This window comes from Lasioglossum baleicum, chromosome 4 (genome assembly GCF_051020765.1).
Source record: "Lasioglossum baleicum chromosome 4, iyLasBale1, whole genome shotgun sequence".
NCBI classification, from domain to species: Eukaryota; Metazoa; Arthropoda; class Insecta; order Hymenoptera; family Halictidae; genus Lasioglossum; species Lasioglossum baleicum.
The window spans coordinates 17,382,293-17,397,368 of NC_134932.1; the positions used below are offsets into that span (position 1 = coordinate 17,382,293).

The window sequence follows — 15,076 nt, forward strand, 5'->3', positions numbered from 1 at the left end:
AATATAATAATATATCGAATCCCAAACAAAAATGCTATAAATGTAAAGATCATGTACGCAAAAAGCATTTTATAAATGTTGTATCCTGTCATCTGAATAGATATTCATGTTTGTCATCTGAAGAATCGAGTTCAGAGTAGTATTGATGTATATATTAGCTTATATTATTCTATTGTATACATATACATCTAAATACAATATAGAATGTTCATTAAGTATCACACGCTTAAATATTACCAACCTTTTGTTTTAAATAATTTTTTCTCAGTAGAAATGAGTAAAGAAGAGTATGAGCTCGAGGAGCCCCCCCCCCATTGTGTAAAATTTACACCTACGATTTTTTAATTAAAACTCTAAAAATAATATTTATTATTTTTCAATCGTGTAGAAATTGCAATATTCAGAATTTCAACAATGGTATGCAGTGCGACCTCGATTATTCGTTAAAAAGAAATTTTCTTGCAATTCTAAATATTGACATTTTTCAGCTACTGAAAACTGATTAATTTTGGAAACATTTTTTAATCAGACTGTTCGGAAATGTTTAAAAATTTCGAAGACTAAATTTTAAACCACCCTGTATATGTATACACCTTTTTCCTTATACATACATGATTTAAAGCAATATGTTTGAACGAAATATTCGTGAATCAGATAAAAATTTGAATGATAAATATACTTGAATAAAGCATTCGAACAGAAACGAAGCGTGTAAAAGTATCAGCAATTCCCAGCTGTGGGTTCATAGAATCAAATGATAAGGAGTGATAGTAAAAGTAACATATTCCTCCCCCTCATTTCACGATTGTCTGGTAGTCGAAACTTCGCGTGACAATCTCCAATGAATGTTAGACCGCAGGACAAATAGCATCGAAGTATCGAAACATTATAATTGTAGTAAACGATACCGACAAAAAGACATTGTCACATTTGAAATGATAGTAATATACAAATCGTGTACCGATAAGAAACAACATAGAAACAGGAAATTGTTTCATGCTAAATAGTTACGCTACTTGAACAATATCAATAGACCAACACTTTTTGTTATCTGGACAATTAAAATTTAAATAAGAAAATATTTCCAGAGCATAATAACGCGACACTAAACGTTTCTCGTTTTATTTACGGTTCCATTGCTAATTGAATGACGCGTCGTTTACAGATGCAATAAAATTTATAATTATTGATTTGAATTCGGAATTACTTTTATTTAATTTATTTCGCACGCAGATTCCGTATTGTTCATTCTAAGTTTTCTCAATTGAACTTACTTAATATTTTGTTCTGTCTAATCTCTCATTTAATAAATATTTTCCAAAATTTTACGTTCATCATGAAAGAACAAAATTAATTTTCATTTCAGCGGCACCCTTACCTGTCAGAAGTACTGAAAATCCCTCAACTTTGAACACTCATAACTTTTGAACCATTGATCTTCTAGATCTGAATCTACTGGATTAATCCATAGCCGTGCACTAATAACAATCCACAGTCACAATTCATACCCGCGAGCTTCGAATTGACAATTCTTTAGAGATGTTCTCTCTACCGCGGTTCGAACAGTACTGATTTTACGCTAGATTTTTCTGAAGAGTTTAGAGAGGGCTCAGAAGACAAAAAAGGACACGAGAGGGACCGCTGTAAGATTAGAATTTGTGGCCACCAAATGTTTTGGTTTTTTTTCTGCAGATTAGTACACAGAGTCGATGGGTAGCTGTTAAAAAAAGTCTGTCCTTTAAGAAAGTTTATTAAAGGAGATATAGGACAATAGAGACTCGTAAATTCCACGCGTGCCTGACATTTCTACCTCTTGCGGATTAAAAGGACAGACTTTTTTCCTAACTCCTTAACAAAACTGAGGTGGGCATTCTTGCAAATGAAAATGTCATTTCAAATGGCCTCGGGAACCGCTCCTTTCATCCTGTATAAATTGGGATAAGATTAGTAATAAAATCGAGCACGAAATTGATTCCTGGAAAACGGACATTGAAAATTCGTCGAATACACGCGCCATTGAACGCACATTGGCTAGTTACGTCTGTCGATGAACCACTTCTAGTATACGCTACATGCATTCGACAAATTTAAAACGAATATTGGAATGAAAAACTGTTAATCTACATTATGGATTCAATTTTTCATAAGTGATCTTTCTTGGTATATACAGGGTGATTTAAATATTAGTCCCGCTATTTTTCGAGCACTTATTTGACATTCACGTTAACACTCATCTAAGTACAATGTACAGAAAACCTGTTGACACGTTCACTGCCACGTCAGTCACATGCGACTAATACAATTTTTTTAGTAGATTCCAACGGTGCACAGCGGTGTATTTGACCCGAAAAGTCAGAGAGAACTGAAATCATTAAAAATTCATGAAACAAACGTAATTTTGATGTTGAAGTTTCTACTTTTTGAATGTTTATGCCGACTTTGTCTACATGGATGTGAAGGGGATAAATTTCACCCTTAAAGTGGGTGTATCAAACTGGAAAAATTTTTTCATATTTTTAAGTGCTAGGATAACCGAACAAAGACTTCCCTTTGAAATAAGTTAAATGTTAATTTGAAAACAGAACTTAGTCAATTAACTAGTAAAGTTAATAAATTCTAGGATCAACATGGTCAGGAATGATCTCGATGTTTAATCCCCCTTTATAAACAAACTACACGTGTCCGATTCGATTAAAAAACATTCGTGCCAGGTATGTCACGTACGTAGAAGGGTGTTGCACTGTATCGAAGGGTGGGAAGGTAGGGTAAACATGTCCAAGTGAACACGATCAAAGAACCATGAAAAGAAACATACTGCGGAAGGATTAATTCAGTCCCGCGTTTTCTTACCTTCACATCGGAAGACGCGACTCCAGATTTTCGTATGCGGGAACTATATTCCCTTATCTCATCGGGAAAGGGAAAAGAGAAAGACGACAAGCCAAAAACTTTAGTTGCCCGAAGCAGGCCCGGCAGCGACATCCAAGATCGAATAAGAGATCCGCGGGGTGGATAGAGGCGGGCAAGATCCGAAATCTCTGTGAGGAGGGGAAAAAATGAGGCATAAAATTGCGAGTGAGGGTAACGTTGAAAAGTCCAGGGGTGAAGTAGCGCAGAAAAATTGAGAAATGGGTAAGAACACGGGTAGAGGAGGAGACGACGAGAGGAGAGCGTAGCGCGCAAGCAAGGGATGTAAGTAAATATGAACGAAAGAAACAAGTAGGGGGACAAAGAGGGCCAGGGCACGGGAGGAGGGCAAAGGTAAACCACTAAAGGGAAGAGCCACCGGGTAAAGACCGAACGTCTGCTGAACCTCGGGGGGTGGTTTCGCTGGCATAGAGGGGGTCGAGACTGGAGTTGGTGGTAAGTCGACGTAGAGATGACGGTGGGTGCTGCCACCTGCGTGGAGGGCGTGGCGCTAGTTCTATCGGATGGTAGTCTAACGAGAGCTTTGGCACGCGTCGCACAGCTCCAGAGCAGCACACTCGTGTCGCTTCTGGCACCGCGTGAGAGCGAGAGAGAGAGAGAGAGAGGGTTCAGTTAGAGAGAGAGAGGGCAGAGAAGTGAACCAGTTGGGGTGGGTGGGCAGGTTACGATAGGCTGCGCGGGTTCGAGGGTGAAGAAAACTCTCGGTCGAGGAAAGGGGAAGGGAGAGAGAGACGGGCAGAGACATCAGCGGAGACTGAGAAAGAGAGAGAGAGAGAGATAGAGAGAGAGACAGGGTGAAAACCACGGGCCCGGGATAGAGAGGATGGTGGGTGAATGTGCGCGTAGCAGGGAAGCGGATCGTCGGGCAGAGTGAAGTCTCGGAGATGAATGAACGGGCGATCGTACGCGGTTCGTTGCTGCGATGACACCGAGGCTGGACACCGAAGTGAGGACGCGGCACGCGTTGGCGCCGCCAGGAGGACGATCGACAACGGGTCCAGGCACCACGACGATGATCGCAAGCGAGGATCAGAGGCGGCAGTGACCATGGCGCCCCTCCTCGCGTGTAAACAGTGCTTCACGCTCGACGCACGCCTCGAGAGCAGCGTTCCTGGTGCCGCTACGGTCGTCGCTACCGCAATCGCAATCGCAATCGCAACTGCCGATGCCGTTTCCCTCGTTCACATCGTCGGTTCCGTCCCCGAGCCCGATGCACAGCCGCCGAGATCGTCGCCACGCTGAGAGGATCGTCCCGCGGCAAGACGGTATGGACGGAACAGACGAGTCATGATTCTCGTCCTGCTGCGCTGCCGTTGTCCTCGTCCTCGTCGTCCTCGCCGTCGTCGTTGCCGTCGCCGCCGTCGTCGTCGCGCGAAACCGTCGTCGTGTTGTTTCTTGCCCGTCCTCGGCCCCTCGTCGAACCTCCACGACCGTTCAACAAGACATTCTATCGAAGCCAAGCTCGAACGTGATTGATGCGTGTCGCATCCGACTGCACCTAACAAGTGGTAACCAGCGTGAGAAGTACGTCCACGTTTCGTAATGATACTGATCTTCTCTCGTTCCTTCATCAACCTTCTTTTCTCTTGTTTATCTTTTCGATGGTAGAGCACATGTCGCTCGATCATCGTCCTGAGACTTCGTCTTACTCGTTAGGCTCTCTGATAACTCGATATGACGGATGACAGTCTGTGTGCAACGTTGCCTTCAATTGTCACCGACGCTCGCTGACACAGTGGAATACGTTTGTGCAGTTTTCGTTAGCTGGAACCTCGCCTCGCGGACGTGTTATTCTGTAGAGAATCGTACGTTGCGTTGGTCACCAGTGATGTTTTCGTCCGTGGATCAATTCGTTGATGCTAGTCGATGATCACTATTGTGGGAATTCTGTGAACGAACTTTTCTTTGAACAACTGAAAAATCGAGTTGATAGCTTTCGGAGAAATCAGAACGACGCTGCAGTGATTGGTCAAAACGATGATAGTGGGATTATTGTTGTTCAGTGATCTCATAACTTTCAATTCATAAAATTTCTTACAGACCTTCGTAGACGCGTTTAGGGTTCCATAAGTGTGCTCAAAGGAACCGAATGGGGGATACATCTCAAAGTAATTTCCGCAATTGTATCTTCGAGTCTTTACTCGTTGTTTAGATTTGTTTTGTCCGACTTTTTACATGACCACCTAGATTGGCAGGTGTATCGAGTGGCAAAGTTCGTTGCATTTTCGAAACGACTAACCTTCTCGGAATGTACCCACGAGTACATGTGTACTCGCAATGTACCCACGAGTACATGAGGTATGCGTTGTTACGAGACTTGACAATCGAGTCGGATGGACAGGTGACTCTGCGCAAATCTTTCAAAGACATTTCCTTCGAGTGTCCTTTGTCCTTTCACTCGGGGATTCATCAGTTGTTTTCTCTGTTCTATGATCTTCGCTCTTCTTTCTAACTGACAAAGGGAGGCTGCGATGTGATTCCGTGTTCTCTGAACGTGACGAGGCTCGAATTGTACGTCCTGGCGACTGTAAACAAACTGTAAAGCGTCAGTACCATGTGATCAAACTATTTTTATGATAGGCACTGGAAGTGTTAGAATTTGTGAGTCACCCGAGGAACTCAGCTTTTTTTCATTTTAATTCCAATTAATGATTGAGACTACAAAAAGGCTTTCCAAGGCTTCGTTGAAAATAAAGACCAAATTCATGTAATGACTTGCAAATTTGAACGTTCGTTGTGATATTAGAGGTAAATATTCTCCAGCTTATTTAGGCTCGATTCGATATAATTTGAATTTAATCATGTTCACAGACGTGAAAATTATCTAATGGCATCGATTTATCAAACAGATTGAGTTAATGCTATTGAATGGACATTCAAATAGCTTTCGGATATATTACCTTCGATAGTATCGACAAACTTTCTTAATGAAAATTTATTTCCTTCCCTGGTACGAAGTTATTAAAATAATTCTTAATTAGCTCACACTGTCTTTACAAAGACGTATTCATTTTGCTTCGTTATTTTATTATTGACAGCCAAATTTTATAGATTGTATGATTTTTTGCATTTTTTAGCTTATTTAGGTCATATGAAAAAAATATTTCATTGCATTAACGCAAGTGAATCGTGTAAAGGAACGTTAAGCTGTTTTTTTTTTCAATCTTTTTGTTACTAACATAAACCAGAATAGAAATGAAAAGTTGAAAATGTAGTAAATAATTAGATTCTATGTAAGTAGGCTGTGATATTTACGTATTTACACGATTATCTATGAAGTAATAAAAATTTGTTTAGTAAGATTAGCAACGAATTTACCTTATTTCTCATTCGATAAACTGTTTAGTGTGCTACATATGTTATCAGTTAATAGAAAAATTGATGAAACAATTCAAAAATATCCCTTGTGAACGTATCAGACAACGATTAGTGTCTTATAACATTAGCGTCAAGTAGAATAGGCGAGCAGTGGTCAGACAAGCCATCTAAATGAAGTACAACTTTAATTTTTGAAAATTTTTAATATTATTCTGATATTACGGATGTAAAAATATCCTTTCCTAACTATAATAACCTTTCATTTAAAAATAAAATGTGAAGATTGATATGTGTTCCATCATGTAATTCGGTGTCTTTCATTAACACTAAACCTACCGACCATCAAAAGTGACTAATGTGTGTGTATGGTATTATAAAAATAACAAGATTACATTTATTTATATTTTGTGCGATATTTATAAATACTACAATATATATTTTCGAGTCAAAAAATGTATTAAATCAATTGCCATGAAAACACCTTTACAATCTCAATAATTGCCAAATAAAAAATCTAAAATGGGTCATTCGACCCCTTGTGGTAGGTTTAGTGTTAAGTGTTATATTTTTCCAAAATGTCAAAAATACATATTTTGTTAATATTATATTGCAAACTAAGTTTTTTCTGTATTCATTTAAGGAAAAAATTCTAGTCTACAGAAAGGAAACGATAAGAGAAATTGATGAAACCTTATTATTTACCAGAACAAATTTTGGATGTTTAGTTTCTTAACAAATACAATTAAAAGTGCGGGAGAATTTAATTAAATAAAAATATTTATCCTACCATTTCAATTAAATAAATTGCATACAACATACGCAATTCTATGGAAAAAATGGTGCCTTCATAGTTTGTATTTAGGTGATGATAGCCATCTTTAATATTTAGCTGATGTAATATGCAATCAGGTGATTTTCATTCCATATACACGCAAACTCAATCTGCAAAGTAAATGCATGTTCAATTACAACGTACCATCCAGTGAACAATGTTGCACTAGGGAACTGAAATGATTAATGAAGAGAACAAGAGAGAACAAAGTCAATGCTATTATAATGTGTTAATTGCAAACGAGAAGGTTTTCTCGTTAGAATCAAATTCTGCATTTTGAAGATATTAGAGATTATATTAACAGATATTCTCATTAACACTCACTAACAATCATTTATTTCGTTTAACCCTCACACATTCCTCTACTAAAAAATCACCCATCTTCCTTTTTTAGATACTATATCTTTAATGTTTTAATGATTGTATTTAATTCGACGAATAATATACAATATGTTTCAGTTATAATTTCAGATTCTAAACAAGTGTATCAATTACAACAAAACAAGTGTAAAATAAAAATAGATAGAAACAATTGGAGAACCCTCTAAGGAAATATTTTTAAGTAACGAATTTTATTTACAGGCAGTATGATGCCCATACATAAAATTTAATTTTTCTTAATTTTATGAAACAGTAGCTAATATAGAAACCGACAGTTCTATTCCTAAAGAAAATGTATTACCATCAAACACTTCATTTCTCAATCATTCCTAATGACTGTAGCTTGTCATTACCTATTTGGCACACATTAGCTCATGGCTAAGAATATTGTTGTAATATTAGCAACTTATTCAAATTTTTAAAGGAAGAAAACATTTTTATTCAGCTCCGTTTTTACGGTTAATGCATAAAGCTCTTATTTTGCATGAACATCCGCAGTCTTAATCATAAGTGCATAGTCGACGAGCCAATGATGTCTCGGTGTTTGTAAGTGCGGTTTCGTTTTCTGTTCCAGACGTATCTGTGGCCTCTTCGAATTACGAAATAGGACGCGAAATTCAGTGAGCCGCGCGGTGACGGGCGATGCAACAAAATTCGCGGTGGAGATCGGTCACGAGGCTCGATCGAACGTCGTCGTGACTCTGTACAGTTGTTCAGTGAAGAGTTCGCTTGTGAATTAAGTCAATTGCAATGGTGTTGCACGAAGTGAAGACCTTCTACGTTGCCGAATCGAGAAGAACCTCCTCATCTTTGTGCCACCCTCTCTTGACGCATACACACAGAAGACTGAGGTGTATTATTCCGCACTCGAAACAACATATCGCTTATCCACCATAAGGTAAGTGTCCATCTAAGATCCATTAACCTAGTAACCATAGGCTAATAATTCGAATCATCGAATAGGCAATAATTCAGTTTGCATTGATGTCAGCAAACAATCCATCCCTGAAGTTTGTGGAACTCGATGTTCTTCGATGATTACTTTTTATTATGCTCTGCAGTGGACTATACGATGAAATAAAATTTGTGTCTGTTTATCATTGTAAAACATTTTTTATTCAACACTCTGATCTGATACCATTGGAAATATTGAACTACTTATGAAGGTAATAAAGAACCCCGCACTAATCATATGGAGAATCTGTCCCGGCAAAATCAGTTGGATTTTTCATATGTTGTGGCTCATGATCTACTGAACAAAAGATGTAATCGGCACAAAGCTCAATAATGGACAGTTATCGAGTTATAATCAGTTAAACATGACAAATTCGAGCTGCCGAATACTCAAATCTCGGGAACTTTTTATTTTTTGGAAAAATGTTTGAAACAAAAATAGTAGGGTTTCACAAAATCTGTTAGGTGGTGTCATTATTTTTGAATTTTGAATGACCTTGAAAAGGTCTGTGATTTCACAAAAATCTTTGCGTGTCACAGCAGAGATAAGGACCCCACGGTTCGTCACTCCGGTACTATTTTTTGACTCCAAACCCTCTCTGCTGTGTTTGTGTGCGTGTGCGTGTGCGTGCGTGTGTGTGTGTGTGGATTAATAAAAAAATGATCTTATTATGCATTACTCATTTGGATTCTGTGTGGTGGTCTCTGATTTGAGTATTCGGCAACTCGAATTTGTCATGTTTGACTCATTATAACTCGACAACTGTCCATTATTGAGCTTTGTGCCCATTACATCTTTTGTTCAGTAGATCATAAGCTATAATATTATATTTTCCGATTAGTGCGGGGTTCTTTTGAAAAATAGATAAACGTAATTAAAAACGATAGGAATTATGTAATCGAATTCAAAATGTTTAATATGCTATTTTTAACACAAAGCAGACCAGCAAAAGCGCAATAACTTATATTATGATCCAGTATTTTAAAATACCTAATGCCATTAATTCTAATTCCAATGATATACATTGATATAATTTTGGCCATAGAAAGTCGATATCTGTGACATTTAAATCTTGATGATTAAATAATTTCATCGATACATCGGTGAATTTTAGTTCATCACACGTCCAAGAAAAAATTAGACAACTTTCTTTTTGTCACTACATAAATGGTAGTTGCATTTGTAAATTAAAATCTTAATTGTGTATACATATAGAACTAGAATCTAAATAAAAGATACTGTTTGTTTGCGACCAAAGCGGCAAAATTGCTAGGATAAAATCAAACATTATGTGTCCAATTGTATTTAAAAACGTGCATCTGTACTGTAAAAATAGGTACACTGATCATAGTGTATTCATATGTGTCATTTCGCAGCATATCTGAAGACTTCAAAGAAATAGCAAGTAAGCATTTTCAGTCCACAGCAACGTTTAAAGTGACTGGTGCTACAAAGCACCGTCAGGACTTAAAGGACTAGGCTTGGTCTACACTTATCCTAACTTGAAAAAGCTGTCTTAATCCGTCCATTTGTTTCACATTCACTCCACCCTCCCTCTCGTTATTTACATCCGTGTTCTGTTTATTTTACGTTACCTGCATTCCTATTCTCGCTTACGATGCAATTGCAGGTTCCCCTATCTTCTTTTTCCTTCTCTTTTTAAGTTTGTTAGCTGTTTTTATCTGATTTCTTCCCCACTGTGTTTACTCAATCCTAGCTCTTCTATCTGGCTCCATAGATCTCTTAAATGTCCAAATGTTCTAAATCTGTCCCCCTATAAATCGTATTTTCTCTTTTATTTGTTTCTTCTATTTGTTTCAACTTTCGCTTTCTTTTCTTCTTCATTTCCGCAATGGCTGCTATACTTGGATCTAGAATCCTCCTGTTGGACTTAATGTCTGTAATTAATGATTTGATCTGCATAATGGATAGACTGCGGATTTTTATACAAAATAAAAATTGTCTGCGTTAATTCCAAAATACTGAAACTACATATACATTTATTTCTTTTCTTAACCATCTCCAACCAAGTCTGTGAACTTGTCGAAACGTCACTTCCTCACGGACTCTGATGAAATTGAAATATTTACCTTAATTTAATGAGTTATATGTCATTTTAAAGCTTGTTTTACGCTCTATTTAATTATGCTTTTGATATTTAATTTTATATATATCATTTTAATTTATATATAATATTTTTATAATATAATAAAGTTTAATTTTATGTATATATTTTATATATAGTCAAAACGCGATTTTAGCATTATTTTTTTCCGAGTTCAAGGTATTACCTTCGCTCCATACTTCGTTGATATTCCGAGCCGCTTGTGTGAGCGGCACTTCGGCCTAGTTTGAACTCATACAAAAAAATAATGCGAAAATCGCGTTTTGACATCCTGAAATAAAAGCCGAATAATTTAATAAAAATTTGAATAAAATGAAATATCAAAAGCATAATTAAATAGAGCGTAAAACAAGCTTTAAAATGACATATACATGACTCATTAAATTGGAACATATTTATTGGTATAAAATTGCAATTAAAACAAAGAAACAAAAATCCTCTGCATTTCTTTCTTTACAATCTAATACTATTCATGTTTTTAGTTTGTTATCAACATCAGAAGTTTTAGTTGACGAGATAAATATTTCCCTCAGTCTCTGTCATTTATAAAATGATCTATGAGCATAATTTTAATTTGTTCGGGACCAACAAACACAAGAGATAGATTAAAAACGATTCTCCATTAGAAAAGGATTTTTAAGAAAAAGGATGATGGCGAGGGTAACCGTATATTTTCAGTTGCTATTTATTCTTCAAGTTCAAGCAAGTGTGAGTAAGCTTTTTAAAACGTCATTGAGCTCGCGTACACAACACGTGTCGGAAATGTTGATGAGGACACAAACGTCACTTATGTGTGTGTGACATGTGTAAATAGTTGCACCCGTTCTCGCCCTATCTGTACATATAAGAACGGAGCATCATCTTTCCATACAAAATAAGTTTTCTATACTTTCTGTATTTAACCTTTTCTTGCCATGGTGTTTACTGCCAATACACTGACATTGCACGGGACAGTTGAAGCACATCTTCATTTTGTTACGAATTTATTTTTATATTATATGAAATATTAACTCTCAACTCAAACTCTACTAAATCGATACATGCCGAACATGCCTTATTACTTAGTACATAGAAAAATATTACATTCTAATTTAAACAACGAAGTTGACGTTCAAATGGCCACTACGCAGAAAAATACTCCAGACAAATTTTTAACGACGATATTCATCATGCGGTAGCTAAAAAAAAATTGGTTCTCCTGAATAAAAAAGAAAATTCTGGTGATCGATAACGGCTACCGATAACCGATAAAATGTTGCTTTATTATATCGGTCATACAACATTTATTATATTGGTTACTAGTAACCAAACAAATATTCATCATTTAATATAGTTATTCGTAACCAGAACATTAAATATCGTTATTTTGTTGGAAAATTTCATTTATCAACAACTGGCGTTCACATAAATAAATATTAATGTTCATGTACTACATTATGTACATAATGTATATGTAGTACATGTACTACATTATTTACGACATTATTTACTCAATGACTTTATCCAAAAGCATTAACGAATTTATTGACACCTGGCATTCAATTAAATAAATATTAATTTTCACTGAATTGCTTTTTTCGGAAACATTTAAAAAATAACTGTTATCTTGTACCTCTGCTTCTGAATAATTACCACAATTTTTTCTCCGCGTCCTCTTAGTCGCCCTTTCCGCTGCACACATAGTGATAAGCATTTCCCCGGAATTCCAGCGAAGTCGCGGTCGTGTGCAGCTATTAAAAAATTAATTGCGGCATGCGATCTTAGTGTATTACCATTTACCTGTTGCACGTTCGTGACGACGTGTAAAAAGACGTGCCGTGGCGGCCGAGTTCCGCGAACCAGTCACGTTCCTTCTCTCCTCGGTTCTCCTTTCATCGGACGATCGACATCGATCAACGACAGCAGCCTTCCGAGACATTGTTCGTGTGGACACGGTTGATACACGACGGGGCACGGACAATCGGACGATATTTGTTAATCGTTGCGAGGCCATTACATGACAAACAACGGCGGTTTGCTTGGTTAACATCGTTTGCGCGGAAGTAATATTAGCTTTCGCCGGCGGACCCGGCTTTAAACGTGATTATAGGCTGCAAGGGCAAGGCTTTATTTTTATCCCCTTGCATCAGATCGTAATCCGGGTAATGAGAGCTTTCCGGGTGTCGCAACCCTTCTGTGTGCGCACACTAAAATGGTCTTGCTGGTGCTTCCGCGCGAATGCATTTCTGTGACAAGTGGTGCACAACACTGTTCGAATTAATGCGAACGCAGGCTCTTTTATGGGAAACACGTTTCTATTGTTTTATAGGAAAATCTTTCAAGTGATAAATTTTACGAGCACGCGAAACAAATGGTCACTAATTTACCGCGGAGAGCATCTATTAATCTAAACGCACGTGAATGTTCGCATAAACTTCGAGCTTGCATATGTTTGTTGTATTCCAACACTTATTTATTGTTGTTTCAAAAATAATTATGGGTTACATTCTTCTGCGTTGACTCACATCATGCACAATTGTTGAAAATGAATGATGAAGACCAGATTTATTATTGTACTATTTTCTTTAACGAAACTACTATAACTTAAACGTCGAAGATTTCTTGAGGATTGAAAATTCAGTGTTCAAACAATTTATTGATTCCTTGTATCTGCAGAATAAAACTGCTAACATTTTCCAACATTCATTACAAAAATTGTACCGGTGTTTAGGCAATATAGATTTTAATTTACCGGATTTCAATCTTGCAAATATTTGTGCATATCGCATTTGTTGACCGCATTGAGCTCTGATATTTGCTGACGTTCTTGATCATGTCAACAAGGAAATGTCAGTTTGTCTCTCGCATTTCTGTGGTGTGGAATAAAATTCAGTCGCGAACGATCCTAGCGAATATGCTGGTGCGTTGTTGGTACGAGGTAATTTTCAAACATGTATTGACTCGTTAGAACGCTTTGTATATAGTGATAGATGCATATATGATTCGATAACATTGATATAGTTCAATAGGGAATTAAGCAGCTACATGTATATTTTCAATTATTGACACCCGACATAATATTTCACAGTTCTATTTGTACATTTAACGAAAAAGTACTTCATAAGAATATTGTTTTAATTAAAGAGAGACTAGGTCTAAGCAAATGTGCATAATACTTTATAGAAATATTTCTATATTTAAAGAAAAATTGGTCTAAACAAATGCAGATAGATCTCCATAGAAAAACTTCTTGTGAAGAATAAATTAGTAATTACATTTCTTCCATTTGTAACATAAAAATATCTGTTGAACAAAAATTAACGATAGTACAAGCTTCAAGCTGTGAAATGAGTCCAGATTTTTAACGAGGTTATCACAGTTTAAGTATCAAGAATCTTTCGAGATTTTTGGATTCATTTAACGAATTCGAGAAAATGTATAGTCGTCCCCGCTTCTATTGTATCTGAAACACGCCTCGGAACTAGACCAGTGTAACGGTACATTGGGAGTGAATTGACTTTCTCAGGACTATTACCAAGCCTGGGAAATGTCACAATATGGCCTGGGAGGTCCGCAGTTTATAGCGAAAAACGCCCACGCCTTCTGAAAGGTGTCTGTATCGCAAAAGTAACGAAAGTGCTCGACTCGAGTGACAAATCTTTCCATTTTCGTCCTCACCTCGTAGAATCGTCATTGACTGTGTGGTTCGTTTTCCCAAAGAGGAGATCCGAGACACACGGACGTTCACTATATAGCCGTATTCCCCACACCGCAAGCCAGAGTGTCATCAGTCTAGACGGATAGTAGTGGGGTGGACAGCTATTACAACTGACTTTGCACACGCCACGTTTCTTCTATCAAGAAGCTATAACATTTAACGAATAAATATTAATGAAAATTCTGCGTTGAACGCTGCAATATAGCGACAATTGCGTCGTAACATAAAAATAAATTCTGATCATTTAAATTTTATTATGAGCATATTTCATTTTCTGTTTATATATAACATACATTATGTATATATGTTATATTGTATAATTGTGCAATGATCACCAAGAATTAATTATGAATAATGTAAAGTGAACATTTATGACTAGGCTGCGGATGCTGATGCAATTTTTAATTTTTGTAGGCAAATTTTAAGAATGTGGGAACGAGTAAAATCTTACTTTCAGTTAGTAGCATTTATGGATCTGAAATAAATAAACATCGTATTAAAAATTCTGTGGAATTTTATATTCTTCATGCATAATATTTACATATTTTATAAAGTATATACAATATGCATAATATTTATATATTATATAATATTATATATGTATATATGACGTAGCAATAATATATCTTTTTCATTTGAAAACGGAAGAACGTTTTATTTTTCATTCAAGGTTTTTTTAATAAAATATAATTGATTACTAAAGGAGACATACAATCGCTGCTATTTGTTTTATAACATTTTGTACCTGTATACGATAATGGATGTTTCAAGTGGTAAATTTTACGAGCCCGCAAAACAAATTTACCGTCACTAATTTACCGCGGAAACATCTATTAATGT

At 36.6% G+C, this 15,076-nt stretch overlaps 1 protein-coding gene across 2 annotated transcripts in view; it reads left to right on the forward strand.

Moving 5' to 3' along the window:
* Positions 1-3,428: 3,428 nt before the first annotated feature.
* LOC143208455 (popeye domain-containing protein 1-like) overlaps positions 3,429-15,076 on the forward strand; it is a 111,337-nt gene continuing 99,689 nt past the window's right edge. The window contains exons 1-2 of one of the 2 annotated variants that reach the window (XM_076422929.1): positions 3,429-4,452; positions 8,034-8,357. The gene's annotated coding sequence lies outside the window, so the exon portion shown is untranslated. The other variant, XM_076422930.1, reaches the window with a different exon arrangement.